The sequence below is a fragment of the Lepus europaeus genome, chromosome 18 (assembly GCF_033115175.1).
Source record: "Lepus europaeus isolate LE1 chromosome 18, mLepTim1.pri, whole genome shotgun sequence".
NCBI lineage: Eukaryota > Metazoa > Chordata > Mammalia > Lagomorpha > Leporidae > Lepus > Lepus europaeus.
In genome coordinates, this window is record NC_084844.1 from 5,281,054 (window position 1) to 5,307,427 (window position 26,374).

The following is a 26,374-nucleotide window of genomic DNA, read 5'->3' on the forward strand; positions in this document are numbered from 1 at the left end:
AGGCCCAAGCCAGGAGCTGGGTTTCCCATATAGGTGGCAGGGACCCAACCACTTGAACCACTGCCTGCTGCCTCCCAGGGTGTACCTCAGCAGGAGGAGGGAATAAGAAAGTGGGGCCAGGACTTGAACCCAGATTCTCTCATATGGGATGCTACGCCAAATGCCTGCCCAGGTGAATTCTTAGGAACCTTAAGGAGGCCTCTAGAATTCAAAAATTACCTTGCCTGTATTTGTGACTTAGTTTTTAGGCTTTAAGACAGGAAATGGATTGGAAAATCTCCTGAAATCCCATCTGTCCTTTGATATTTTTTCAGATGTGAATGGCTTGAAATCACCAAGAATTGTTCCAAACACATAAAAATGGTCCCTGTTGTCTAGAATTATCTGACAGTAGATAAAGAGAAGAGGAGGAGAGAGAAATAAGTGGTTAGAGTCTGATACCATATTTTTTAGATTTAAGCTATTGAAGCATGTACTTATTATGAATAAACACAGAGGTTCTTTATATAATAATCACATTTCCTTATTTGCAGTTGGGAAAGAGTTTGTCGTTTCTTTTAAGAGGAAAAGAACTAGCTTATGTTTCTAGCATACTTTCTCCAGTAAAAGTTTTTCTTTGCAAGACAAGTCAAACTGTCAAACACTTGTTGAATGACCTTGAGAATGTCAAGATCAATAGATGGGACTCAGGGCTGGCACTGTGGTGTAGTAGGCTAAGCCTCTACCTGCTGCCAGCATCCCATACGGGCTGTGGTTCTGGTGTCGGCTGCTCTTTTTCCAATCCAGCTCTCTGCTGTGGCCGGGGAAAGAAGTAGAAGATGGCTCCTGCGCCCGAGTGGGAGACCCAGAATTCTGCAGCTTCGGATCGGCCAGCTCCAGCTGTTGTGGCCATTTGGGGAGTGAATCAGCGAATGGAAGACCTCTCTCCCTGTCTCTCCCTCTCTCTGTCTGTAACTCTGCCTCTCAAATAAGTAAATAAAAATCTTAAAAAAAAAAAAAAAAAAAAAGATGGGGCTCTAGCCCTCAAGCTCAATCTAGAACAGAAAGACAAACAATTAGAATGTGTTGAGACAAGCATGGTGATAGAAATGTGAAAATAATACAAGGTTCACTGGCAGCAAAAGAGGAAGTGATCCTTAAAGTGGATCTTGAATTTTCCGATGCAGGCGCAGTGGGCAGCATAGGCAAGTCTGACGCTCATAACATGTCTCGGCAGTTAGGAAACTGCAGGTAGCTTGAGTATTGTTGGAACTTAGAATTCAAGCCAGGAAACAACAGGAGGGTAAGACTGGGGGATGAAATGAAGGAGAATCCTGGGGAGTTTCACGTTCAGTGCTCTGTCCATTCTCACGGACTGGGGACACCATTGATGTATAGGTGGTGGTGGTGGTTGCTGTGTTGGCCGAAAGTGAGCTCTCTTGAATTGATCTTCTTCATTCTCTAGCCTTTAGAGTTACAGGACCTGTTAAAATGAATTGATTCTAGGGTAGGCATTTTGCCTAGTGGTTAAGCCACCAGTTGGGATGCTTGTATCAAGTACGTGGGTTTTATTCCTGGCTTTAGTTCCTGATTCCAACAGTGATGGCATTAGTGGTTGGGTTCTTGTCACCCAGATGGGAGACCTGGATTGAATTCCTGGCTCTGCTCGCCCCTTCCTTTCAAAGTCTCCTTCCCCTTCATGGTTTTGGGAGTGAGCCAGGAGATGGGAACACTCTTTGTTTCTCTAAAATAAAAAAATGAAATGAATTTATTCAAAATTTCGTCCTACCTTAATTGTTAGGGGAAAGAATCCTTGTAGTGAACATTGTGATTGGTGTTTTAAAGTTGCCAAGTACCCCTTACATTATGGCTGGGGCTTTTTATTTGTGAGTTTTTCTGAATTTCACTTCACATTGGATTATAGCCTCTTTACTCTGTCTGTGGCACATTCTTTCCCTATTCCCTACCAGTACTTGTTGAGTGTTTATTCCATTCAGGGCCTTATCTTTTTTTTTTTTTTTTTTTAAAGATTTATTTACTTATTTGAAAGGCAGAGAGAGACAGAGAGAGGTCTTCCATCCACTGGTTCCAGATGGCTGCAATTGTCAGAGCTGCGCTGATCTGAAGCCAGGAGCTTCCTCCAGGTCCCCCACATGGGTGCAGGGGCCCAAGGACTTGGTCCATCTTCTACTGCTTTCTCAGGCCATAGCAGAGAGCTGGATCGGAAGTGGGGCAGCCGAGACTAGAACCGGAGTCCATATGGGATGCCTGCACTGCAGGCAGCTTTACCAGCTATGCCACAGTGCTAGCTTATCCTAAAGGGGAGATATAGAAAGAACAGTCTGTAAGTTCAGGAGGAAGTCACAATACCTCGAGAAAATTGTTGGCCACAGGAGCTGTCAGACTGTCATTGAGGATGGTGGATAACTAAATTGACTCAGAAAAACTGATGGCATTAGAGATAGTATCTAGCCGCTCTCCTGGAGGCTGCCTGCAGCAGGCCCCTGTTCACTCACCCTCAGGCAAAGTCTTTCCCATTTCTCTCCTTACGCACATTGTCACAGCTCCTGGTCTGCTTTCGTATTGCCTTGATTTTAAACATGGATGTGTTAACAGGGAGCTCCAGACATTTGTAGAATGAGAAACTATTGAAGATGTTAAGCAGAATGACATAACAGTCTGGCTTTTTTTGTTCAATAAATTTTATGTTTTAGAGTATTTTAGATTTGTAGATAGGTTGTACAAAGAGTTCCCATATACCACACACCCAGTTTTTCCCCTGTTAACTCATTAGTGAGTTATGTTTGACACAATTAATAAGTCAATATTACGTATTATTAATAAAGCTTATTCAGGGGCTGGCGCTATGGTGCCAGCATCCCAAATGGGCACCGTTTTGAGTCCTGGTTGCTTTACTTCCAATCCAGCTCTCTGCTGTGGCCTGGGAAAGCAACAGAAGATGGCCCAAGTCCTTGAGCCCCTGCCACCCACATGAGAGGACTGGAGGAAGCTTCCTGACTCTTGGCTTCAGCCTGGCCCAGCCCCAGCTGTTGTGGCCGTTTATGGAGAGTGAATCAGTGGATGGAAGATCTCTCTGTCCTCCTCCCTCTTTCTCTCTGCAACTCTGCCTTCCAAATAAATGAGTAAATCTTAAAAACAAAAAAACAAAATAAAGCTCATTCAGATTTCTGTAGTCTTTCCCTGTTTCCTTTTTCTTTTCTGGGACCCCGTGAGGGATGCCACGTTACGTTCAGTCGTCTTGACTCCTCAATCTCCTTGGCTGTGACGGTTCTGGCTGCAGGATTCAGAATGTTCTGAAACAGGTGAAGTGAAAGCTGTAAGACCCATTGGGAAGCAATTGCAGTAATCCAGGCAAGAGGTAATGGCGGCTTGGAGCAGGGTGAAGACAATAGGAATGGAGAGAAGTGTTCTGTTTGGGGATGAATAAAAGCTATGAGAGAGGATGAGGACATTATGGGAATGAGTGCGAAGAAGAAAGTAGGTGTAAAATTAGTGGCCTACATCCCCTGGTTGCAGCCCTAGCACCTCTGCTTCTTGCTCACTTTCCTCCTACGCACCTGGGAGGCAGCAGATTGCTGGTCCTGGTCCTTGGACTGCTGCCACCGATGTGGGAGACCCAGGTGGGGTTCTTCTCTCCTGGCTTTGGCCTGGCCTGGCCCTGGCTGTTGGCAGGTATTTTGGCAGTGAACCAGAAGTTAGACAGTCTCTCTGTTGCTCTGCCTTTCAAATAAATAAATATTTTTTAAAAAGTCAGATAATAGGGGGCTGGCACTGTGGCATAGTGGGTTAACACCCTGGCCTGGAGCACCGGCATCCCATATGGGCACTGGTTCTAGTCCCGGCTGCTCCACTTCCGATCCAGCTCTCTGCTGTGGCCTGGAAAAGCAACAGGAGATGGCCCAAGTCCTTGAGCCCCTGCTCCTGTGTGGGAGACCCGGAAGAGGCTCCTGGCTTCAGGTTGGCGCAGTTCCAGCCGTTGCGGCCATCTGAGGACTGAATCGTCGGATGGAAGACCTCTCTCTCTCTCTCTCTCTCTCTCTCTCTCTCTGCCTCTCCTCTCTCTCTGTAACTCTGACTTTTAAATAAATAAATAAATAAATAAATAAAAGAGATAATAAAAATGTAGCAAACAAGGTGCATGGCCAGTTAGGAAGAAAAACTTGGAAGTATTGTGTCCTGGAATATTTAAGTATAGTTGAGAACATGTGCTTAAGTATTTAAGGGAAGGCACACTGATGTGTCTGAGACTATTAAAAGAAAGATTTATCTGAAAGACAGAATGACAGAAAGAGAGCGATCTTTCATACATTCACTCCCCAAATACCTGCAGCAGCTGGGGTTGGGCCAGGCCAAAGCCAGGAGCCCAGGTCTCCCACATGAGTACAGGAATCAAAGTAATTGAGCCATCATCTGCTGCCTTCCCAGGCTCGTTAGCAGGGAGCTGGAGCAGAAGTGGAGGTGCTGGGATTTGATCTGTGCACTCCAGTATGAGGTGCGAGTGTCTCAAGCAGCAGCTTGCTTAACCCGCTGTAGCATAACACCTGCCCTGATGCCTGCGATTTTCAAATGCAGCATATTAACGGATGGGTAGGTGGACAGCTGTGTGTTAATGGTCTAATATAAGTGGCGAGTTAATGTGTCCATTGTAAAATTCTTTTTTTTTTTTTAAGGATTTATTTATTTATTTACTTGAAAGAGTTACAGAGAGAAGGAGAGGCAGAGAGAGAGGTCTTCCACCTGCTGGTTCACTCCCCAGTTGGCCCCAACGGCTGGAGCTGTGCCACTCTGAAGCCAGGAGTTAAGGTCTTCTTGCGGGTCTCCCACGCGAGTGCAGGGGCTCAAGGACTTGGACCATCTTCTGCTTTCCCAGGCCATAGCAGAGAGCTGGATTGGAAGAGAAGCATCTGGGGCTTGAACCGGTACCCATATGGGATGCCTGCATGCGGGCGACGGCTTTACCCACTATGCCACAACACCAGCCCCATAAAATTCTTTTAACTTTGTGTTTTAAAACTTTTTTGTGTGGTTATTTATGTAAGTCAAAGAGTTACAGAGAGAGAGAAGGAAGATTCTTCCGTCTGCTGGTTCACTCCCCAAATGTCCACAGTGGCTGGAGCTGGGCTGATCTGAAGCCGGCAGGTTCTTCTGGTTCTCCCGCATGGCTGCAGAGGCCCAAGCACTTGGAGCATCTGCTGCTGTTTTCCGAGGTGCGTTAGCAGGGAGCTGGATCATAAGTAGAGAAGCCAGGACTCGAACCAGTGCCCACAGGGGATGCTAGCACCACAAACAGTTGCTTTACCCGCTATACCACAGCAGTGGCCCCTAAAACTTCAAAGATAGGAGAGCAAGAAATAATGTGAGGGAAGGCATTTGAGAGGGAGAGAGTGCAGATACTCCAAGGAGTTCTCATGGAAAGGGAAGACGAGGCAATGGAGACAAAAGAAATCCGCACTCACTGTACTCCCAAAAATGAGAGAAATAACAGCATTTTTGTTTGCCATTGAGAAAGATCCAGTAGAGCCAAAAAGTACGGATGGTGCATCAGCAGGAGAGCGTGTGCCAGGCTGATGGCTCCTGAGCAGGCAAGAAGAGATGGGACCTGGCACTGCTGTAGAATTTTAATTTTCTTAGGAGTGTGGACAGAAGTCAGGAAACAGGGGTAAGTAGTTGTAGATGTGTTGGCAACTTTTTAGAATCTTTTATGGTTGCTTCTGTCTTTCAACGAAGTAAGAAATAAGGTCACTTTCTGGAAAGGATGGACAGTGTTGCTGAGGCGTGAGGAGCTAGGAGAAGGCGTGAGATGGTCAAAGGAAAGTGTCAAGAGTGAGTGGACCAGGGAGCCTTTGTAGGAGCCCCTGCGGTTTTCTGGAAGGTCTTCTCACACTTCCAGAACAGTACAAACAGAAGGAAAGACATTATCAAATGAAAAGATGTTAAAAGTTCAGTTCTCATAGCTGATGGATGTGAATTCTTAGATGGGAGGTATCTACCAGATACACAACACAGTAATAGTAAGTTCACACAGAGATACCTTGTGGTGCAATTTCAGATTAGTAAGAAAAGGTTCTAGCAGCATCTGGAAGAGAAGCAAGTCCCTGTAATGAATGATAATCAGACCAGTTACAAACGTTGCTTATATAACTCCAAATGCCAGAAAGCAATGGCTTCCAGGTTCTGAGGGAAAATACTGTTCAGCCTAGAGTTCTGTTGAATTCTATACCTGGTTGAATCAGTATTCAAGAATAAACAAAGGGTCGGGGCTGTTTCACAGGAGTCTAAGCCTCTGCCTACAGCTCTGGCATCCTATATTGGTGCCAGTTCGAGTCCCGGCTGCTCCTCTTCGATCCAGCTCTCTGCTATGGCCAAAACACTTGGGCCCCTGCACCCATGTGGAAGACCCAGAGGAAGCTCCTGGCTCCTGGCTCCTGAACAGCCCAGCTCCAGCTTTTGTAGCCATCTGAGGGAGTGAACCAGCGGAAGGAAGACCTTTCTCTCTCTGTGTGTCCCACGCAGAGCACCTGAATTCCATACCTGGCTCTGGCTTCTTCCTGCTGACGTGGACCCTGGGAGGCAGTAATGATGGCTCAAGTAATTGGGTGCTGCTACCCAGATGGGAGACATGGGTTAAGTTCCCAGTACCTGGCTCATTCCCGGCTGTTACAGGCATTTGTTAGTGAACCAGCAAGTGCGAGCTCTCTGTCTCTCAACCAGAAAAGCATAGAATCAACATTTTCAGGGCCAGCACGGTGGCACACTAGGTTAATCCTCCGCCTGCGGTGCCAGCATCCCATATGGGCGCCGGATTCTGTCCTGGTTGCCCCTCTTCCAGGCCAGCTCTCTGCTGTGGCCCGGGAAGGCAGTGGAGGATGGCCCAGGTGCTTGGGCCCTGCACCCGCATGGGAGACCAGGAAAGAAGCTCCTGGCTTGGGATCGGCGTAGCTCCAGCCTTGGCGGCCATTTGGGGAATGAACCAACAGAAGTAAGACCTTTCTCTCTGTCTCTCTGTAACTCTACCTGTCAAAAAAAAAAAAAAATCTTAAAAAAGAAAGAATCAACATTTTCACACATGCAAGGACTGAAAATGTTTGTTTCCAAGCCATCTTTTTTTTTTTTTTTTTTTTTTTTTTTTTTTTTTTTTTTTGGACAGGCAGAGTGGATAGTGAGAGAGAGAGACAGAGAGAAAGGTTTTCCTTTTTGCCGTTGGTTCACCCTCCAATGGCCGCTGCGGCCATCGCATTGTGCTGATCTGAAGCCAGGAGCCAGGTGCTTCTCCTGGTCTCCCATGCGGGTGCAGGGCCCAAGCACTTGGGCCATCCTCCACTGCCTTCCCGGGCCATAGCAGAGAGCTGGCCTGGAATAGGGGCAACCGGGATAGAATCCAGCGCCCCAACCAGGACTAGAACCTGGTGTGCCGGCGCCGCAAGGTGGAGGATTAGCCTGTTAAGCCACGGCACCGGCCCCAACCATCTTTTCTTGAAAAAGTATTTAAAGTGCACAAGTTATAAAAACCAAGAATGAGACATATAGTAATTGTTTTACCCCTCTGAGGAGAGTTTTGGAGGAAAATCCCAGAATAAAAGACATATATCCAAAAGGGAAAAGTATATTCTAGATATTTTTATACTATCCTTGAAAACTTGTGGTAACTTAATATAATCAAACCAGGAATCCTTTGAAAACATAGAAGGCTGTCCAATAAATAATCCAAAATAGTAATAATTTTTTTAAACAAGCTTAATTGCTTTCCCAGAACTGTGAACTTGATGATGAATTTTCAGCTGGAGAAAATGGGGAGTTTTGGTTCTGGTCCGTTTAGATTTGAGAGCCTTAATCATTATAAATCTATTATATATAGACTTTGATGACTTTTCTACTGTATGGAAAAGTGCTATAAAGGTCTAATGATAGCATTCTGTAGCTACAAACAGTAGTCATGTCTTAGTTGATCTTAATATGTTGATGATTTTTGTGATTTGGGAAACTACTTGTTACTGTAGGCAAGAGGGTGAGCCCTTTGTGTTTGGCCACCTCTACATTTCCCAGCAGCCTGGATGTTGTACTGTGGCCCTCCCAGAGTCATGGAACAATACACAAGTTTCTCCTTTAAATAATATGGGAAATCAGGAAGTTGTTCTTGGAGTCTGGAGCTAAGGGTCTGACAGACCCATTGTTTGCCTTAACATATCCTATTATTAGCCCTCTTAGTCCCTCTCTTCTCTGCAGGTTGTGACATTTCTGTGGGATGAAAGTGCTGGTTTTCCACATGGAGCAGTGTGTAGGTGCTTAGAGATAAAACTATAGGTGGAGCAAGGCCAGGCTTGTCTTCTTTGATGGGGCTTGCAGAGAGCAGCAGGTTGTTCTTTGGCTGCCCTGCCCCCAGCCCTCATAGGCAAGCTGCCTGAAAGAGGTCACAAAAGCTTGGCAATTATTAGACAGACCTTTACTCCAAGAGCAAAATGAGGGTTCGTTAATTTAGCCTGTTAACAATGGTTATATTTGTCTCCAGTTCTGTTAGTTGCTTAGAAAATTTGTTGCAGGGGCCGGTGCTGTGGCGTAGCGGGTAAAGCCGCTGCCTACAGTGCCGACATCCCATCTACTTCCAATCCAGCTCTCTGGTATGGCCTGGAGAAGCAGTAGAAGATGATCCAAGTCCTTGAGCCCCTGCACTCCAGTGGGAGACCCGGAAGAAGCTCCCGGCTCCTGGCTTTGGATTGGCACAGCTCCAGCCATTGCAGCCCATTGGGGAGTGAACCAGCGGATGGAAGCCATCTTGCTCGCTCGCTCGCTGGCTCTCTACCTCTCCTCTCTCTGTGTACTCCGACTTTCAAGTAAATAAATAAATCTTAAAAAAAAAAAAAGAAAAAGAAAATTTGTTGTATCCTGAAATCTTAATTCCCATTTTCTTTTCCTTTTTTTAAAAAAATTTATTTTATTTATTTGAAAGGCAGAGTTACAGAGAGAGGGAGAGACAAAGATTTTCCATCCACTGGTTCACTCCCCAAATGGCTGCAACCACCAGAGCTGGGCCTATCTGAAGCCAGGAGCCAGGAGCTTCCTCTGGGTCTCCCACGGGGGTGCAGGGGCCCAAGCACTTGGGCCTTCTTCCTCTGCTTTTCTAGGCCATAGCAGAGAGCTGGGTCAGAAGTGGAGTAGCCAGGTCTCGAACCAACGCCCATATGGGATGCCAGCACTTCAGGCCAGGGCTTTAACCCGCTGCGCCACTTTTTAAATGAAAGAGTCTGTATCTGGGGTCTTACAGGATGCCTAATGTTACTTTTGAAAGTAAAGAACACATGTAATAAGAAATAAGCATGAGTTAGGGTGTGCACTTTAAAGTGGTATATTCTGTATTGGAGTGGCCAGTTCAAGTCCTGCCTAGTCTGCTTCCTGTCCAGCTTCTTGCTAATATGCCTGGGAGGCAACAGGTGATGGCCCAAATACTTGAATTCCTGCCGCCCATGGAGACCCAAATGGAGTTCCCGGCTCAGCCCAGGCTGTTACAGGCATTTGGGGAGTGAACCAATGTATGGAAGATCTGTGTATCACTCTTTCAAATAAATAATTCTGTATTTAACAAGATGTTCTCATATAAAGGTTTTCTGCAAATTATGTCTACTTGAATTGGTTGTGGAAAATGTTAGTTTTGTGTAGCTGATATAAACTGTACAACAGTTAAGCACACCCATGTTCTGTTCAAAAGAGTGGGAGCATTCTATATAATTGACAGATTATCTTTTATATATATATATATTTTTTAATTTTAATTTATTTGAGAGGTAGAGTTACAGACAGTGAGAGGAATAGACAAAGAGAAGGGTCTTACATCCACTGGTTCATTCCCCAAACAACCAGAGCTGAGTCAAAGCCAGGAGCCAGGAGCTTCTTCTGGGTCCCCCACATAGGCTATCTTCCACTGCTTTCCCAGGCCATAGCAGAGAGCTGGATCAGAAGAGGAGCAGCCAGGACTAGAACCCGCACACATATGGGATGCCGGCGCTGCACACAATGTATTAACCTACAGTGTCATAACACTGGCCCCATATTTTCTTTTTAAAATTTATTTATTTTCACTTTTATTTGAAAGACAGTGACAGAGAGAGAGCTTCTATCCGATGGTTTGTTCCCCAGATGCCCACAGCAGCCACAGATAGGCCAGGCTGCAGTCAGGAGCTTAAAACTCTTATCTCAGACTCCCATGTGGTGGCAAGTACCTAAGTTAGCAAGACACTAAATCAGAAGCAGAGGAGCCAGACCTTGAACCAAGCACTCCAATATGGGAGCAGCTTATTAACTGATTCCTTCTTTTTCTTTTCTTATGGTGGAGAGTAATTAAACTTTCTCCCAACTTTTTAATTATGTCACCTTGAAAAGCCCATGGTATGGCATGAAATTAGCTATCTTACCTTCTACTGTATTTGGTTCCCTGTTTCTACAGAAGTATGGGCGGGGGGGGGTGGATTTTAGAAGAGGTGCTGATAAATTTAGATGATGTCTAGCAGCTAAGACATCTGGTTAGGACACCTGTGCCCCACATCTGAACCTGAGAGACAGTAGTGATGGTTCAAATAGTTTCTGCCAGCAGTCTGCTGCTTCTAAGAGCCCAGCTGCAACTCAGGCCTACCTTGGCCACTGCCTGCTCTTGAAGAATGAACTACCTGATGAATATCCCTCTCCCATAAATAGGTAAAAAATACTAATGCATACAGATTTTTTAGTATTAATTATAGAGACTTCAAAGCCTTCCAGATTCCCTTACCTTGGACTAAAATTTCTCTTGCCTGACTTGCTACAGTAACCTCTTAAACAAATGATCTTCCTGCCACCACTCCTGTGCCCCTAGCATCTGTCTGCCACACGCAAGTCAGAATCACCTTGAAGAGCAGATTCCCAGAATCAAAGCCTACACAACCTGGCCAGGTCTCAGGTCTCAGCAGCTCCACTGTCATGTAGCTCACTTGGGTTTTAAATGCATTTTGGTTCCCAGACTAAGCTAAACCCCGTTCCAACTAAGAACCTCTTCTTGGGCTCTTCCATCTGTTTTTAGTTACTCCTTGCTGTCATATTCTTCATCCTCACTCCAACCATAGCTAAATCCTTCTCACAATTAGGGTTTCCACTTAAATATTAATTCCTCACATTAGATTTCCTTGACTCCCAAACGCCAGCATCACTCTAAATACATAACATCCTGAACTGTTTTATTACACAACTTACTAACTTGAAGTTATAATGTAATTACTTTGCCTTTCCCGCTGTCAATCAGCTCCTCGAAATTAAGGTATTTTGTTTATTGTGGTTTCCCAGGATCCAGCACAGTACACTCAGGCACTCACTGCACACTTGATGCTAATATAGACCAGTGATAGAAAAGGCTGGTCGTCTACCATGTACGAATGTTTGCACCTTTGCCAGTGTAGACATCTAGAAAGAGAAGTAGGTGTCCATCAGGTGTGTGAGTCACAGGAATAGAGGACTGGAACGAGCCTTTCCCCACACACACACCTTTTAAAGACTGATTGATTGATTTGAAGATCAGAGTTACAGCGAAGGCAGAGAGCGAGATCTTCCTTCTGCTGATTCACTTCCCAGAGGGCTGCAGCAGCCAGAGCTGTGCGGTTCCAAAGCCAGGAGCCAGGAGCTGCTTCTGGGTCTCCTGTGGGAGTGCAGGGCCATTCTCTGCTGCTTTTGCAGGCCGTTAACAGGGACCTGGATTGGAAGTGGAGCATCTGGGACTCAAACCCGTGCCTATATGAGATGCCAATGCCACAGGTACCTGCTATGCCACGGCACCAACCCCTGGAATGAACCCCTTGACCTAGTCACCCCGGCCAGCCTACATGGGGTCGCATCCTTGAAGACCTTTGGGTATGGACTCTTCAGCCTTCCTGGTGGGACCTGAGCAGGGCAGAGAGGCAGCAGGGGACAGTTATCTTCTCTATTAGGTGATGGTTTTTCTGCTGTGAGTAACATTTCCAGTGTGGCTTCCTGTAAGGGACGTCTGCTAGGTGAGCCACATCCAGCTGTCCAAAATGCACGTCATAGCCATTTGTCATTTCAGCATGGAACAGTTCTGTCACAGGAGGGCAGAGTGTAGCCTGGCAGGCAAAGTAGGATTAAACCACAGTTGTCCCCCTCTTATTTAAGTCCAATTAAAAAATAAAAAGGGAGGTTACTTCGCTTGTGGTTTAGCTAACACTCTTGCTCTTTTTTATTTTTTATTTTTATCTTTTTTTTTTTTTTTTAAGATTTATTTATTTGAAAGACAGAGTTACAGAGACAGGTAGAGAAAGAGGTCTTCCATCCACTGGTTTACTCCCCAAATGACCGCAACAGCCGGAGCCGAGCCAGTCCAAAGTTAGGAGCTAGGAGCTTCTTCCGGGTCTCCCACCTGGGTACAGGGGTCCAAGCATTTGAGCTATCTTGTACTGCTTTCCCAGGCTATAGCAGAGAGCTGGATTGGAAGAGGAGCAGTCTGGACTAGAACTGGTGCCCATATGGGATGCTAGCACTTCGGGCTGTGGCATCAACCCGCTGCACCACCTGTAATTTTGTTTTTAATTTTCTTAAATATGTGATCACATAATTTAGAAAATTTGTGCTGATGGTATATCTCCTACCTTAGTCCTTTTAATGAGTCAGCAGAAGGACCGTTACTAAACACAAATATATAGTAATTCCTCAATTTTACGTTGTTTCCAGATGGCTGCTTATAAACAATCCTGAATTGTAACTTAGTCTAAGACAGTAAAGAATTCAAAAGTGAAGTTTAATTTGTTACTCCACCTGCTCATGCTGACTATTAAAGATCATCTATGGGGGCCAGTGCTGTGGTGTAGCAGGTAAAGCTGCCGCCTGCAGTGCCAGCATCCTGTATGGGCGCTGGTCCACATGAGACCTGGAAGAGCCACCTGGCTCATGCCCTCAGATCAGTGCAGCTCCGGCCATTGTAGCCATCTGAGTAGTGAACCAGTGGATGGAAGACCTCCCTCTCTCTCTCTCTCTCTCTCTCTCTCTCTCTCTCTCTCTCTCTAACTCTGCCATTTCAAATAAATAAATCTTTGAAAAACAATCATCTATAAAATGTGAGAAGTGTTAAATGTTTTTTTTTTCTTTTTTTTCTTTTTTTTTCTTTTTTTTTTTTTTGACAGGCAGAGTGGATAGTGAGAGAGAGAGACAGAGAGAAAGGTCTTCCTTTTGCCATTGGTTCACCCTCCAATGGCCGCTGCGGCCGGCGCATCTCGCTGATCCGAAGCCAGGAGCCAGGTGCTTCTCCTGGTCTCCCATGGGGTGCAGGGCCCAAGCACTTGGGCCATCCTCCACTGCACTCCCGGGCCATAGCAGAGAGCTGGCCTGGAAGAGGGGCAACTGGGACAGAATCTGGCACCCCGACCGGGACTAGAACCTGGTGTGCCGGCACCGCAAGGCGGAGGATTAGCCTGTTAAGCCACGGCGCCAGCCAAATGTTCTTTTTTTTTAAGATTTATTTATTTATTTATTTGAAAGTCAGAGTTACACAGAAGAGAGGAGAGGCAAGAGAGAGAGAGAGAGAGAGGTCTTCCATGCGATGGTTCATTCCCCAATTGGCCACAGCAGCTAGAAGCCAGGAGCCAGGAGCTTCCTCCAGGTCCCCCACATGGGTGCAGGGGCCCAAGGACTTGGGCCATCTTCTGCTGCTTTCCCAGGCCATAGCAGAGAGCTGGATGGGAAGTGGAGCAGCCGGGACTAGGGACTAGAAACCGGCACCCATATGGGATGCCGGCGCTCCAGGGCGTTAACTCTCTGCGCTATAGCGCCAGCCCCTAAATGTTCTTTATTTGATATACATAAACCACAGTAAAATGCCTTGCAGTAAGTAAAAGGCAGCAGCTTAGATATAGGAAATTTTAATTAGATTGACATAGCTAAGACCAGAAACAGTGGACATTTCTGCCTGTCTTCAGCTCTTGCCTTTAGCAGATAGAAAACGCAAGTGAGTCTGGCTTGGCTCCGAGACAGTGGAGTATTTCCCCAGCATTTCAGTACAAATCCAGTCTCCCAAAGGTTTGGGGGTGGCATTGACAATTTTTGCAAAAAGTTGAACATTATTAGTTAAGTCCAATCATATCCTTAGAAGGGGAAAACAGTGAGGGCATTTACGTTCAGTAAATTCCAGTTCATGGAATTACTACCAAAATTTCAATAAACCCAGCCCTGTGTAACCACACAAGGCAGTCTGAGACTGTCGAACACAAATATTCTGTAAGCCATATAGGATCTGAATTCTGGTATAAGAGAATTAAATTAGGGTGCACATTAAAAAAGTCACGAGACATTGCTGTCTTGTAATAAGGCGGGGCAGCTGTGACTCGTTCGTGGCTTTTCTCAGAGAAGCTGTCAAGTCTGCCCTTTCGTTCTTCCTGATGCCAGCAGAGACCCTTGGCTCCGGGCATGTGTTTGTTTCTTGTGTTTCTTGGGATTCTGCAAATCCTCCATCAGAGTTCCTCTCCCCCGCTGATTGATGCCTTTGTTCTTGTTGGCGTCTGTGTGAGAGAATCCAGCGGCCTGACCTGTCTCCCACCCAGACAGACCATGGAGATTTGGTCCAGTCCTGTGCTTGCCTCTCTTTTCCACAGTGTGGCACTGGGCACATTTCTGAACAAGAATCTCCTTGCCTTTCTCAACGTCACCCATTTTTAACTCACTCATTCCTCGTTTGATCGTCAAAGGCCCTGACCGGGAAGCTGGACGTCCTACTCCCTGAGTTGCTCTACCCTTAGGTTCTTGCTCTGTTCCTATTTGAAGCTGTCCTTTCTCTGGTTCTTCCAGACATGAGCTGAGTTTTCTACATCAGCCATGCTAATTTTTGAAACATGTTGCTCTGAATCCATGTTCAGTTCACAATAAGGCATTTCTCTTACCTCACTTTTTACATTATCCCCTCATTATTTACCTACAAATTATTAGTTCAGAAACACTTCTGAGGGCAGGGGCCATGCTCTCTCTTGTTTTATTCCCATTGCAACTTCCTTACACAGTGTTTTTGGTGTCCAAGGGGACAGCTGATATAAATCATGATGACAGTCAATGACCAAATTGTCTATCACAGCTTCTCATACCTCCACCCCCTCTCACCTCTCCCCATAAGCTGATGGTAGACAGAGCAGAGGCACTTGGCTGGTCAGGAATGGCTGCTTCATAAAGCAAGGCTCTGGTAGTTTTCTTCTCTTGAGTACTTGGCTGCATTCTGTTTGCCCCATAGCAGATGTCATGTTAATAATGAAATAGCTCAATGTGTGCCAGAGTCACAGACAGCTGATAATGAGGGTGACTTCCACTGGGATCCTGGTAGGAAGCTTGTGGCACACTTAGATCGGGTCGTTTGAATGACAAGGCCATGTGCAAGGTGTGAGCAGGGTTCTCTAGAAAGCTAGTAATCGAGCGTGCGGTAAGTACCTAAGCCAAGGACTGTTCTAGATCCTGGGGATACCACAATGAAGAATAGAGCCTCACACGCAAGGAGCCGAAGGGGCAGAGGAAGTGAGCAGCTAGCCGGACCTGGAGGATGGAAGGACTGCGACTTGCACTTGAGGTTCCAAGACTGTCCACAGACACCCCAGAGAAGGAACAAGGAGAATGGATACCCAGCGCCAGGCTCCCTCCTGTATCGCTGTTACTTGAAAATACTCAGCCAGAGAACAAGGGAGCCTGTTCATGTGGTTCAGACATGTCCAGATCAGACATGTCCAGATACAAAAAGAACATGATGTTGACCAGCCAGATCAAGATGCAGGTAGAAGGAACCAGCACAGGATGGCCATCTGCTTGTTTTAATTATGCTTTCTGGGGACAGTGTTAGAACACATCTGGTTAAACTGCCACCTGCCATGCTGGCATTCCCATACTGGAGTACCAGTTCAAGTCCTGGCGATTCTGCTGCTGATCCAGCTCCCTGGGAAGGCAGCAGAAGATGGTACAAGTGCTTTGGCCTCTGACATCCACTTGGGAGGCCCAGTTGGGCTTTCGGGCTCTTGACTTCAGCCTGGGCCAGCCTGGGCCACTGGGGACATTTGGGGAGTGAACCAGCAGATAGAAGATCTTTCTGTCCCTCCCTCTCTATTGCTCTACCTTTCACAATAAATAAATGTTTTAAAATTATGTTTTTTACTCATAGTGAATTTACTGAAAGAGAAATTTGTCCATGGACTCTGTAGCAGTTTTTCTCAAGCATTTTTCAGAAAAACGTCTGTCCCAAGGGAGGGACCATGAGTGGCATGGCCTTTTGCATCTACCTCGAACAGTCTACCACACTGCCCCCACCCCCGCCAGACACTGTCCTCTTCACTGGACCATGACAGCGGTGCCCACCTGCTCACCGCGCAGCTGGAGCAGCCCTGGAAAAATGCAAACCCACAGGTCACTCTTGAGCGACTCATGATCATCTGTCTGCAGCACACAAGTATTGTATGTGCTGCTGACTTCTGCCAGACCACCCACAGGAAAGCTCTGATCTCTTCAAATCTCACTCACAAGGGGAGGGTGTTGTTGACCCGTCCTTCTGTTTTTGCCTCTGAACTCTGTGCTGGACTAATACCTGCATTTGCATTTTAGTGTTTACATTCTCCTCCACCCTGAGGATGAAGGGAGGGGGGCTCGGCCCTCTTCCCAGTCACCCTTTGTCTGTCGTGGGACTGCAGTAAACCTGTCCTAATTTGGACCTGGACTGTCTGCTTGGGAAGTGGAAGATGCCTTTGGAACTAGAATTTTTAGTCGACAAACAGGGAATTCTGGGTGTAAGGATCCCCAGCCTGGTTTGCAGAAGTCCTGGGTCTTTATGCAGATGTTGGCGATCAGTTCTGTGACCGACTTGGGTTTTCACTCCCGGCAGCATCCCCCGAGGTGGCGCTTTGGTTGCAGCACAGCTGTCAGCCAGCTGATCCTTAGGCTCACCTCTTCAGTCAGTCAGGTCTTAATAGAGTTGAGTGAACTTTCTGTAGCATTACGGGGGGGGGGGGGGGGGGGGGGGCGCGTTTGCAGTGCTTGTTTTCTGTTCTGTGGTGAAGCAGTGGGAGGGGATAGACCTTAGAGGGGAGAGCAGGTTTGCCTGTCAGCATCAGGACACTGCTTGCCTGGGGGAGGCTTTGTTTTTTCAAGGAGAGGACATAAATAGTGTGTATTTAATAATAAATATGTATTATTAAAGAGTTAGGGATGGGCATTTGGTACACCAGTTAGCATGCTGCGTGGGGTGGCCGCAGCCCACCGTCACAGTGCCCAAGTGTGAGTTCTGGCTCTGCCAATGGTCTCCTTATGAGGTGATTGGTGATAGATCAGGTGGTTGGAGTTCTACCACTGACATGGGAAAACTGGTTGAATTCCTGGCTCTTGGCTTTGGCCTGGCCCAGCCCAGATGTTGCAGGCACCTAGGGAGTGAACCAGTGGATGGGGGAGTGCTTCTTGCTCTCTCTCTCTCTCTCTCTCTCTTTTTTTAAATACAGATTTTTTTTTTTTTTTTTTTTTAATTTGAGAGGCAGAGTTAGAGAGGAAAAGACAGAGAGAAAGGTCTTCCATCCTCTGGTTCACTCCCCAAATAGCCGCAACAACTGGAGCTGGGTCAATCTGAAGCCAGGAGTCAGAAGCTTCTTCTGGGTCTCCCACATGGGTGTAAGGGCCCAAGCACCTGGGCCATCTTCACTACTTTCTCAGGCCATCAAAAGAGAGCTGGATTGGAAGAGGAGCAGCTAGGACACGAACTGGCACCCAAATGGGATGATGGCACTTCAGGTGGAGGCTTGGCCTGCCATGCCACAGTGCTGGCTCCCTCTTTGTCTGTCTGTCTGTCTGTCTCTCTCTCTCTCTCTCTCTTTTTTTAAAAGGTGTTACCTTTAAATAGATTTATTTGATTTTTAAAATTATTATTATTTATTTACAATGCAGAGTTAGAAAAAATCTTCCATCCACTAGTTTACTCCCCAAATGGCTGCAATGGCCACAGCTGGGCTGATCCAAAGCCAGGAGCCAGGAGCTTCTTCTGGATCTCCCACATGGGTTCATGGACCCTAGCACTTGGGCCATCTTCCAGTGCTTTCTCACGCACCTTAGCAGGGAGCTGGATCAGAAGTGGAGCAGCCAGAACATAACTATTGCCCGTATGAGATGCCTTCACCATAGACAGCGGCTTACTCACTGCACCGCAGCACCAGCCGCACTCTGTCCCTTCCCCTCCCCCCTTTTCCTCTCTCCATCTCTCTCCTCTTATAAATTAAGAAGATAAACGAGGGGTTTCTTTAAAAAAAAGATTTATTTATTTATTTGAAAGTCAGAGTTACACAGAGAGAGGAGAGGCAGAGAGAGAGACGTCTTCCATCCTATGGTTCACTCTTCAGTTGGCCACAAGGACCGGAGCTGCGCCCATCCAAAACCAGGAGCTTCCTCCGGGTCTCCCACGTGGATGCAGGGGCCCAAGGACTTGGGCCATCTTCCCCTGCTTTCCCAGGCCACAGCAGAGAGCTGGATTGGAAGTGCAGCACTGGGTCTCAAACCGGCGCCCACATGGGATGCCGGCACTTCAGGCCAGGGGGTTAACCCACTGCGCCACAGCGCCAGCCCTGAGACGTTTCTTTAAAAAAAAAAAGGCTGCAGTTTGGGATACTGCTTATTTCCAGTTTGGAAGTCCTGATGCCATTAAGAAAGGTTTTACTTTTCAGCTTAAAGGAAGCTTTACCTGTCTTAGTTAATGATAGGCAAGTTTAACGAAGAAAACGGTCCGTCCCTCCATTTGGGAGACTGCCGTGTGCCCTCATCTCACTGCTGTGCAGGCCGAGCAGAGCTAAAGATGCACACAGGGCTGTAACCCAGCTCACCTTTCCTCCAGGAAGTTTTCTTGATGTCCTCTGAAGCAGAGTGGGCCATGGGCTTCAGTGTCAGGCCTTTCCTGTTGAGTTCAACGTGACACAGTACCCATAGCTCCCCCTGCTCCAGGGACCACCACACTGTGTTGCAGCTGCAGTTGACTGGACCGTGCTCCTTGGGAGGGCGTCCATTGTGTCCTCCGTTGACCTAGGTCAGGGCATGGACCTCTGCTCGCAGTACACATCTGGTACAGGCCATCATGGTTGTTGGATTTTTGAAATGTACAGGATTTTCTCTCTTGAAATCCCTGATACCCATCCCCCAACACACACACACACACACACACTCCTGCAGCTGAAATTTTGACATTTTGGAATCATTCCAACTCTACCAAAGCAGGGCTTCCACAAGTCACAAAGCACAGAAGACATTATTTTGAATGGAAACTCTTTGTGCCCTTTTGATATTCAGAGCCATTGCCTGTGTTCTGGTTTCACTGCCTCCAGATTTATCTGGGTGGAGTTAATAGCACATAAGTGTGAACTGTCTTCCTGTTTTGTTAAAATACCACAAGCAGCTTTTCTGAATGATAGCTGAACCTGGACAGGTTGAAGAGACTATCCAATTTATTTTTTGAGAACTAAGGTAGTTTTCAGGGAAACAGAAATATCCTGTCATTTGGTTATTGATGTTCATTGTTATTTTCCAATATGTATTATAAACATCATAAAGTCTTACATTTTAAAAAATGCATGAGAGTGATCCTTGTCCCTTAACATAATGTGATCACTTTTCTCTTATCAGCCTAGCTGCATTCAATGGAAGAATTAAAAAATGCAAGGTCTTCCAAGCTAGCTTTCATAAAAATGTTGCTGTGAGAGTTGTAGTGGTAAAGTCAGTGCTGTGTGAGTCAGTCACAGGGCTCACATACAGGCGGAACCAGGCCTTCTCACACTGCAGGAGCTGTCCCTGTGCTGGCACTGAAGCACACGTGCAGACGGAGCCACCCCTCCCTCCCGGTTCAGCCAGGGTGTCACCTGCCTCCCTCCCCAGCCAGTTGCCCTTACACTTCTTTATCTGGGGGGAGAGAGAGAGAGTGGGTACAGCCAGCCTGTGGGAGAGGTTTGGAGACACTCCTTCATGAAGCGCCCTCATGGAAGTCATTTGGCAGTAGTGCTTGAGCTACAGGCAGACGGATTCCCTAATGCTGTGACTTTATTTTGCCTCTCCTTCCTTGGAAGAACAAACTCATAGTAATCAGTCTTTCTAGAATCTACTTCAGAGGTTCTTTCTCACTGGGCAGTTTGTAACATATGGGTATCTTTTGACTGACTCTCCCTGGTCCAGCTTGCTCTGTGATGCTGTGTGTACATCACCTTAAATAAAGTCAATCCCAGGGGCTGGTGCTGTGGCCCGTAAAGCTGTCTCCTGTAGCGCTGGCATCCCAATGGGCTGCTCCACTTCGGATCCAGCTCTCTGCTATGGCCTGGGAAAGCAGTAGAAGATGGCCCAAGTCCTTGGGCCCTGCAGCCACGTGGGAGACCCAGAAGAGGCTCCTGGTTTCAGCTTGAGACAGCTCCACTTTTGCAGCCATCTGGGGAGTGAACCAGTGGTTGGAAGACCTCTCTCTCTCTGCCTCTGCCTCTGCTTCTCTGTAACTTTGCCTTTCAAATAAATAAATCTTTAAAAAAAAAAAAAAGAGATGAGCTGGAGTAGAAAACCACGCTTTAAATAAATAAATAAGAGTCAATTCCTCAGGGTGTGCTTAGATTCTGCTCCAAGAGCTTAGGGGACATGGGGGGCACAGCAGGTTAAGACGCTGCATGCGACGCCAACATCCCATATGAGCACCCGTTCAAGTCCCAGCTGCTCCACTTCCAGTCCAGCTCCCTGCTAATCCACCTGGGAAAGCAGTGGAGAATGGCTTAGGTCCTTGGGTCCCTGTCCACATAGGAGGCCTGATAAAAGCTTCTGACTCCTGGCTTCAGCCTGGCCCAGCCCTGGCCATTGCAGCCCTCTGGGGAGTGGACCAGCGGATGGAAGATCTCTGTCCCTCCTTCCCTCTCTAACTCTGCCTTTCAAATAACTCTTTCAGAAAAAAAGCTGTAAGGGAACACAGCCAAGGATTAGGTATGGAGCCAGCTCCAGGGCACTTGCAGGTTAGTTTAGGAGGGTCCAAGGCATGCCAGCGCACAGTGCAAAGAGTAGGCAAGATGTGCTAAGGGATTATACTACTAACGACCATGATTCTCCTTGAAATACTCAGGAGTGAAGCAGAGAACAGTGTGGCAAGGTGGTTGTAAGCTCTGATGAGAATCATGGAAGTTCTGAACAGATGAAGAAGAGGGCAGTCCGTGGCATGCACAGGAGAGGCGCGTTGTGTCTGGAGGTCAGGTTGGTGTGCTGACTGGCTGGGCCCGTCCTGTACAGAATTCAGTGGGAATAAGGGCAGGTGAGTTGGTGGTAGCCAAATTATGAAAACTGAAATGCCTGAGGATGGTTGGTGTGTGAAAGAGCGTAACAGAAAGCGTGGTGTTTGAACCAGTTTAGGGCACCCAGCAGATTAAGGTCAGACCAGTTCAGCCTTAAACTGGGATCTCTGGACGTTTGGCAGGCCTTGGGGTCTCCTGAATCCCTAATGTTTCCCCTCAGAATGATCCCCACTGAGTGGCTGCTCAGAAAGGTGCCAGGAAGGAGGGCCTCTTCCTGCGGCACAGCCGGTGCACCCGCAGGAGAGCGGAAAGCTGGCGAATGGGTCGTACTAGTGAAGATTGGGAGTTGGGCAAGGGACCTTTCTTTTCCCCCTCTCTTCCTCCATCCCTTCCCTCCTCTCTTAGTTTTTTAAAATTTATTTTTAAGTTTTGGATGAACATGTAGTACTTGTACATGTTTAAAGTGTACAGTCAACATTTCCACACAGGAGCCATAGCACAGCAGAGGAAGCTGCCCCCGTGATGCCGGCATCCCGTATCTGAGCCAGTGCTGGTCCTGCCTGCTCCCGCTTCCTGTCCTGCTCCCTGCTAAGATGCCTGGAAAAGCAGCAGAACATCACCAAGTGCTTGGGTCCCCACCGCCCATGTGGAAGGCCCAGGTGGAGCTCCTTTCAGTGTAGCTTGGCCCAGCCCTGGCTTTTGCAGCCATCTGGGGGAGTGAACCAGCAGATCGAAGATGATCTGTCTTCTGTCTCTCTCTGTCACTCTTCCTTCCTTTTTTTTTTTTTTTTTTTTTTTTTTTACAGGCAGAGTGGACAGTGAGAGAGAGACAGAGAGAAAGGTCTTCCTTTTTCCGTTGGTTCACACCCCAATGGCCGCTGCGGCCGGCACGCTGCAGCCGGCGCACCGCGCTGATCCGAAGCCAGGAGCTTCTCCCGGTCTCCCATGCAGGTGCAGGGCCCAAGCACTTGGTCCATCCTCCACTGCACTCCCAGGCCATAGCAGAGAGCTGGACTGGAAGAGGAGCAACCAGGACAGAATCCGGCGCCCTGACCGGGACTAGAACCCGGGGTGCTGGCGCCGCAGGTGGAGGATTAGCCTGTTGAGCCATGGTGCCGACCAACTCTTCCTTTCAAACAAACCTTAAACACACACACAGTGTAAACCGACCATACCAGGCAACGAGCCTTCCCATTTCCTTATCTTGGTGTCTTGACTGTTTTTGAAAGGTGCACAGTCCAAACCTCAGTAATGGTCAGGAAGGTGGTTTTAACCAACAGATGCCCTTGCAGATACCTGGTTTCTAACTTGACTCCTTTTTTTTTTCCCCCTAAGAAAGTATTATTTAAAAAATCAAGGATTCAGGACTCTTAAATTTCCTCAAAAAATGGGGTTGCTGAAAATATCTATTTCAGAGGCAATTTAGATAGCATTTCCTGGCAAAGATATTTTACTTCTCCTGAAAGAGATGATGACATGAGGCAAAATATCCTTGTGATTTGGTTCATTACATACATGCTTTAAAAAAAAAAAAAAAGGATTCATTATGTTTGTGTGAACGGCAGAATTACAGAGAGCTAGAGACAGATCTCTGTCACTCCCTAAATGACCACAATGGCCAGGGCTGGGCCAGGCAAAGTCAGGAGCCTGGAACACCAATCCGGATCTCCCATGTGGGTGGCAGGGACCCAAGCCCTCGGTCCATCTTCTGCTGCCTTGGTCCATCTTCCCATCGTGGAGAGCTGTGCTAGAAGCAGAGCAGCCGGGACTTGGACTGGAGCTCCTAGGGGCGCTGCTGTCGTAGGAGGCAGCTTAACCCACAACACCACAATTCTGGACCCCATACTTTTTTTAAAGTATGATTTTTAATGAGTAGATTTTCTTTTAATCACTTAATAAAACAGCACGGTTTTATATTTACATACAGCTTTATAAATATGCCAAAATCCTGAGAGTTTTAAGACGTGATAAATGCGTTTTGTCTCAGCATGCTGATCTTCAGGGGCCAGGTGCATCTCACCTGGCTTGACTGGGTAAAGCTGCTGTGCGTGTTCTGGAACCTGGGCCTGTGCGAGTTAGGATTGCAGCCTTGCAGACTGGAGCCTGGCTGCTGCTGCCTGTGCTTGGGAACCAGTTGAACATGTCAGTGGGACCAGGCCCCTTAATCATTGAACTGTCTTTAGGTTGGTTAGCTCATCATGGGAGTTCATGGTGGCTTATCCATCCTGGGGGCCGTTTCCGTGATTTGGCACACTGTATAGCCAAGATGTTTTTTTCCTGATGAACAAAGGCTGTAACAGATGGAGATGGTAATTGTACACTATTTAAAGTGTTAGTAATGAATCAGTGTAGCTTAAGGCTGAGTCAATATCCCACACCGAGGGAAGTTGTGGAGCATTCTAGTAGTGGTTTTTTTGTTGTTGTTGTTTTAAAAAGGTTTATTGGAAGTCAGAGTTACAGAGTGACGGAAGGTCTTCCATCCACTGGTTCACTCTCCAATTGGCCACAATAACCAGAGCTGTGCCAATCCGAAGCCAGGAGCCAGGAGCTTCCTCCGGGTCTCCCAGGTGGGTGCAGGGGCCCAAGGACTAGGGCCATCTTGTACTGCTTTCCCAGGCCATGTTTTTTTGTTTTGTTTTATTTTTTTAATTTGGTTTAAGATTAATTTATTTATTTATTTGAAAGGTGAGTTAGAGCGCGCTTCCTTTTACTGCTTCATTTCCCAAATGGCCACAACAGCCAGGGCTGGGTCAGGCCAGAGCCAGGAGCCTGTAAGTCCATCTGGGTCTTCTGCATTGGTGTCAGGGACCCAAGCACTTGGACCATCTTGCTCTGACTTCCCAGGTGCATTAGCAGGAAGCTGGATCAGAAGTGGACCAGCCGGGACTTGAATTAGTGCCCATATGGGATGCCAGCATCACAGGTGGCAGTTTAATTGGCTGTGCCACCCTGCTAGACCCATTCTACTAGTTTTTAATAAAATACTTAACAGGCAGCTGAAGAGAACTGATTTTAGTTGGCTCTTACAGTACTGTTACCTTAGCCAAGGCCCTGTAGAATTTGTTCTTAAGAGAAAAAGTCTTAAAAATTGTGCATCTGTCATCTTTATTTCCTAGGAGCTTGAACTTATGCAGGAAGTGTTACTAAAATTCTTTTTTTTTTTTTTTTTAAGATTTATTTATGTGAAAGACACAGATACAGAGGGGCAGAGAGAGAGGACTTCCATCCGATGGTTCACTCTCCAAATGGCCACAATGGCTGGAGCTGTGCCAATCTGAAGCCAGGAGCTTCTTCTGGGTCTTTCAAGTGGGTGCAGGGACCCAAGGATTTGGGCCATCTTCTACTGTTTTTCCAAGCCATAGCAGAGAGCTAGATCGGAAATGGAGCAGCCAGGACTCAAACCAGTGCCCATATGGGATACTGGCACTGCAGGTAGCGGCTTTATCCACTATGCCACAGTGCCGGCCCCTGAAATTCTTGAAATTGGTTCCAGCATTGTGGCACATCAGGTTGAGCCACCATCTTCAACTCTGCATCCCTTTAGTGCACTGGTTTGTGTCCCAGCTATTCAACTTCTGATCCAGGGGTCATTGCTGCCATTTGGGGAGTGGACCAGCACGTAGAAGATATTTCTCTGTTTATCCTTCCCTCTCTCTCTTTCAAATAAATAGAAATTCTTAAAATTGTGAGCAAGCATCATGGCAGGTTAAGCCACAGCTTGAGATCCCAGTGTCCAATACTGGAGCACCAGTTTGAGTCCTGGGTGCTCCTGTGCAGCTCCTTGCTAACATGCCTGGGAAGTAGCAGGTGAAGGGAGATGGAGTTCCTAGCTCCTGGCTTTGGCCTGGTCTCATCCCTGCTACTCCCCAGCCTTTTGGGGAATGAACCAGTAGATGGAAAATTGATCTCTCTCTTTCTCTTGGCCTTTCACTAAATAAATCTTTTTAAAATCTTCATAAAATTTGTCAAGTCATGGCCGGCGCCGTGGCTCAACAGGCTAATCCTCCGCCTTGCGGCGCCGGCACACCGGGTTCTAGTCCCGGTCGGGGCACCGATCCTGTCCCGGTTGCCCCTCTTCCAGGCCAGCTCTCTGCTGTGGCCAGGGAGTGCAGTGGAGGATGGCCCAAGTGCTTGGGCCCTGCACCCCATGGGAGACCAGGAGAAGCACCTGGCTCCTGCCATCGGAACAGCGCGGTGCGCCGGCCGCAGCGCGCTACCGCGGCGGCCATTGGAGGGTGAACCAACGGCAAAAGGAAGACCTTCCTCTCTGTCTCTCTCTCACTGTCCACTCTGCCTGTCAAAAAAAAAAAAAAAAAAAAAAAAAATTTGTCAAGTCATGGCAGTATTTCAGTATTACTTCTTTGGGGTTGATCAGTTGATACTCAGGGTGAGGGGAAAGAAGTTGAAGTAATGTTTCCTGGATCTTAGAAGAACTAGGGCTGGCGCCGTGGCTCAACAGGCTAATCCTCCGCCTAGCGGCGCTGGCACACCGGGTTCTAGTCCCGGTCGGGGCGCCGGATTCTGTCCCGGTTGCCCCTCTTCCAGGCCAGCTCTCTGCTGTGGCCTGGGAGTGCAGTGGAGGATGGCCCAAGTGCTTGGGCCCTGCACCCCATGGGAGACCAGGAGAAGCACCTGGCTCCTGGCTTTGAATCAGTGCAGTGAACCAACGGCAAAGCAAGACCTTTCTCTCTGTCTCTCTGTCTCTCTCTCTCTCTCTCTCTCTCACTGTCCACTCTGCCTGTCAAAATAAATAAATGAAAAAGAAGAAGAAGAAGAAGTAGGGTAAACTAGCAGGTTTATATGAAATTTACCTAATTCAGGGGTCAGCTATAAATGCCGTTTCTATTTTTTTATGTGTTAAGAGCTTCAAAATGTAATTGTTCCTGTCATGTACAAGTGCTCTTACACAAGTGTTTCACTGACTGATACAGCTTGGGGTAATTTTCCTGAAGAAATGTTGAACCCTCTTCAAGCTGTGAGGTTTTGTTTTGTTTTTAATTTGGGAGGTAGAAAAAGATCTCACATCTGCTGGTTTGTTCCCAAATACTTGCAACAGTTGAGTCAGGCCAAAGTCAAGTGCCAGCATTCAATCTGGGTTTCCCACAAAGGTGCCA

At 47.2% G+C, this 26,374-nt stretch overlaps 1 protein-coding gene and 1 pseudogene across 1 annotated transcript in view; one reads left to right on the forward strand and one right to left on the reverse strand.

Annotated features, from left to right (window-relative positions):
- GRB2 (growth factor receptor bound protein 2) overlaps positions 1–26,374 on the forward strand; it is an 85,685-nt gene that overhangs the window by 43,121 nt on the left and 16,190 nt on the right. The window lies entirely within an intron of this gene.
- Positions 1,017–14,670, reverse strand: LOC133776764 (cytochrome c, somatic-like; annotated as a pseudogene).